This window comes from Sesamum indicum, unplaced genomic scaffold (assembly GCF_000512975.1).
Source record: "Sesamum indicum cultivar Zhongzhi No. 13 unplaced genomic scaffold, S_indicum_v1.0 scaffold00278, whole genome shotgun sequence".
NCBI lineage: Eukaryota > Viridiplantae > Streptophyta > Magnoliopsida > Lamiales > Pedaliaceae > Sesamum > Sesamum indicum.
In genome coordinates this window covers 8,717-13,197 of record NW_011628172.1, presented here as the reverse complement: position 1 = coordinate 13,197, position 4,481 = coordinate 8,717, and the positions used below count along the sequence as shown (strand labels likewise).

At 28.0% G+C, this 4,481-nt stretch overlaps 1 long non-coding RNA gene across 1 annotated transcript; it reads left to right on the top strand.

Moving 5' to 3' along the window:
• Positions 1–166: 166 nt before the first annotated feature.
• Positions 167–2,422, top strand: LOC105180024. The gene is made up of 3 exons (XR_849457.2): positions 167–1,370; positions 1,587–1,650; positions 1,995–2,422. It is a non-coding gene; the product is annotated as an uncharacterized LOC105180024 (long non-coding RNA).
• The last annotated feature ends 2,059 nt before the right edge of the window (positions 2,423–4,481 follow it).

Below are 4,481 nucleotides of genomic sequence, written 5' to 3'. Positions count from 1 at the left end.
AGATCATATGCTCTGAATTTGTGGGTTGATCATGCATAGTGCATGAGTTTTAATACATTTTAGTGGGTAATGTTGTGACACTGCAGATTATCAGGAAACATGGAGTGTAAATGAATTTTTGAAAAGCATGAATTGTTCTGAAATAATTTACATGCTAAATGTATGTGATACATGAATTAAATATTGAAATGCATATTTTTTTTTAAAACTAATTTGCACACCAAGTATATGTGAAACACAATTGACAGATATGATGGTTTTTAGAATTCAATGGATCTTTTAGTAATTTAATATTCAGAAAAAGATGTCATATTTTGTTGTAACGAATCTTCCAATAGACGTTATTGGTGATATTCTTTTTTTTAATTAAGTTTGGGTAAGATTGAAAGTGATGAGCTCCTGCTTAAGTATTGTTTCATTTGGTAATTTACTGTGAAGCTTTGTGAGTACATGTATCATGAATGATTATGCTACTCAAGATTGGTTTATGATCAGCTACCCCCAAAACCCTTCTATTGTATTTGGTCTCTGAAATATGCAACATGTTAATAGATTAGATCACAAACTTTGAAATAATTAAGCTAGGCTGTTCAATTTGAGAATTGGAGTTCATTGGGTTTAGGCCTTGAATTGGTATCCTTTTGTGTATACCTGTGTATCATCCAGAATGGTACCGTGATGCCAATCAGGACCACCATGAACTCTGTGCTTCCTGTCTCCATCATGTCATCTGTACATTGTACTAACTTGTATTGAACTACTCTAGCTCTTTGCGGATCTTGGGGATCTGAATTAATACATTATTCAATTTCTATAGGCAGTTGCTCATCATCTTGTAATAAAAATTATTGGAGGTTTTCGCTGGTTTTACTCAATCCAGGCTTAAAACTCGGCTTCATATTGCACAGTTGGTGAAGGTGGAGGATACATCAGCTAAACTTAAGCAAGCTAGTGAAACATAATATCAAGTTGAAGTTAGTGTCATTTTGTCTGTTTGCTTAACAGATGATCCGACAGTTGTGTTTTGTCATATTTCATCTATTCTGTCTATTTTAACCATTTATGTGTCATGATTGCCTGCAAATTGTGGTGTCCTAGAAATCTTGCAATCTCTTGAAACTCAAACAATGCAAATAGACTTTGTTTGTAGTTTTTTTGTTTAAAATTTATGGGGCAATAAAATGATGTTTGAACTTTTTTTTGCACCAATCTCTGATGCGTGCTAGATGGTCTAGATGGTTTGATTTCCATACAGGCAACGAAGAAAATTACACCGCCAAACTTGCGAAAGACTTTCAGGCATATTTGAAAGTCTGCTTAGAGGGAGACGGCGAGTACTCCTTTTGTTCCCCAAGCCATCTTCCTTCTAGGTAATATATTCTATGGGATAGGATGCTATCCAAATGAGTTCAACTCTGGAATTTTCTTTTGTTTGTGTTTTCGGTAATGACAAAACTATGGACAATATTTTATAGTTTGTGAAATTTGCATTGCCGGTGGACCATTTACGTAATCTCATACCACTTTCTATGTTAAACTATATTGTTAGGATGTGGCTTAGATTTTGAAACTACTATCTCCTGCAGCTACTCAGCAGGCGATGCAGATATAAGAGTCCGATACAGTGAGCTCGTCTTGTGAATCTAGGAGGTACACCAATTAAGGAGTTTTAACGTTTGTGGTAAATGTAATTTGAAAATGGCAAACATATAATAAACCATCTTTTCATCAACAGGTCATTGTAAATTTGGTTTAGCATGAAATTGAAATGAGATTCACTATTTGCGGACTATACATAGTGTTTGTAACTTTGTAAAAGTACTTGCATATGTGGTTTCTCATCCAACATATGTTATGGTACCCGTCGCATGTGCAACTTCATCAAATTTGTCTTGTCGCCCTCTAATTTATAGTTCTTTCTTTTTCTTTCATTTTTGTCTTCCATCTTTCTTTTAAACTCTTCCAATGAAGTTCATCACATAATTTTCTTTTAGTTGCATTTGCTACACTTGTTGAGAAGACCACGGTGATGTTTCCGAAAGTGCTTTAGTATTGGTGTTCCGTGGTGCAGGTGACTATTCATATGCTATCATATCATTTTTATCATTTGTCCCCTAATGTTGTGTTGTTGGGTTCTCATTTTCTTGGATTTTTGACTAATTGGAGCGTATTTCTTCATTGTTTTTGCTGCTCTGATTAATTTATATAGTAATAATAGCGTTTGTGTTCTACCACCTTGCATATTGGCTTCTTTGCTGCTGAAATTCTGTTATTGTTCTCCATTTTCAACTTTCTTGTTCACAGCATATATAGACAACTAATATATTGTAGAACTCTTGTAAAGCTAATCTACTCTTGTGGTAGAGATTGTGTTCTTGCTTGAGTCCATGTTGAAGTAACTTCCTCCTTGCTTATACAACTCTTTGACAGCATAAGAATTGGCGGGTGAGTAATACAATTGTTGAACAAAACCTTCCTGCCAAAAAGGTGAGAATAGACCCATCCTCATACACTCTCATTTATTATTTAAAAGGGTATCGATAAAATATAAGTAGTGTTCACACTTTTATTATAGTATAATATAATAATATATATAACTATAAATGAAAAGCATACTAAGTTATTGTATATATTATAAATTTATGAATGATTTGATATTATATTTCTTCATTTATGACTGCCGTAAATAATTTTATAATTATTTTTAGTTTTTAATTTATTTGCATAGGATAATGGAGATAGTATTTGTCGTTTTTTATATTTCTTCTTTTTTTTGTGATGACAATTATATCTCTTTCTTATAATAATAGATTGTTAAATTATGCATAGTAACTTTGTAATTAGCTAATTAATGTAAAATCAAGTTAGTAGTTAAATTCTAACTTGGATGTTATATGATAATTGGATTTCAATGGAAATGGTTTATATGCAAATTATATTGCATAATAATAATTATTTATGATTTATTATATATTAAAAATTACTTGTAATGAGAAAGTCACCATTATTTCATTTATTTTATATTTGTTTCACTTATTAATTCATTTCTTATTTTATTTGTCATGTTGTGGGGAAAAAATATTTTAAAATTGATGGAACGAATTGGAATGCTACAAATTAAAATTTTAATTGATTATTTAATTTAAAGATTAATTAAGAATTTAATGATTTAAAAATTACATATTGCTAGAGAAACTATTAAGTAGACCAAATATTTTAATGCACTATATATGTTAAGTAGTAAGATATCAATTATCTATAAGCTTGTTACACACACATATACACAGATATATATATATATATATGTAATTATATTTGTTGTCATTATTTATGGTTTTGATGATTTTGAATTTTAATGTTTATAAATTTTTATAAATTTGGTTTGAAATTTGACCAAATTCGTAAGAATTTGTAAACGGTAAAGATAAAAAATCACGTCAATGGCTAAATGGATCAAAATTAATCTTATATGTAAATATTTGGAACCACGTTACCAAGGCATTTATTTGTACTTTTTGAATTTTATAATAATTGCTTTTAAAGAAATTGTCTACATGCATATTATATTATACAATTATTTTTTTTATATTATATATAATTTACTATAGAAACAAAAAATATTTATTTGCATACATAGAATAAAAAAATTGAATTAATTGTACATAAATTGTTTATAATTATATTAGTATTTTGTGATTTATTATATCTTACTAATAATATTTTCATATTACTATATTGTTATATATAAGGTAAATTATATTTATGGTCCCTTTGTTTTATTCTTTGTGTACCAATGTTATAGGGCAAATTAAATATGTTTTGTTCTTAATGTTGTCGTATAATAGGATTTTTAAAGAATCTATATGCCTTATATAATAATTACCTTTATCTCATATTATTATATAGATATTTATTCACTTTATTAGACAATAAAAAAAGAAAAAAATTAAATTTATTGTACAAAATAAATAAATAGTCCATACGGTTATTATATTAGTAATTATAATTGAATTTATTGATTTATAGTTCTCATGTAGGGCTCGGAGTTAGGATATAAAATGTTGGTCTTATAACTGATAGTAGAAAATTAGAATTGCTTCATTTAATAAATATTTTTGGGAATATGTCATATATATATAGGATAATTTTATATTATTATATTTTTATTGTTATAAGTGTAAAAATTTTTATCAATATTTTTGGACCAATTCCTAACGAAAAAGGGTTAAGCCTAAAACAATGAAAGTTTCAGTGTGTGTAATTTAGAACTTTTTGGAGGAAAATGTAATTTTTTATTTTTAAGTTAATTCTATGTTTATTCGTTAATTATGTCAAGTTAGTTGCTTATTTTGTTAATAAAGCTTTAATGGCAATTTAGCTATTTCTTTAATTAATTTTGTTAATTCATAATAATAATTAATTAATTTTTATGGACTAGTCGTCATGTACATAATTAACATAATGTTTATAAATTTTTATAG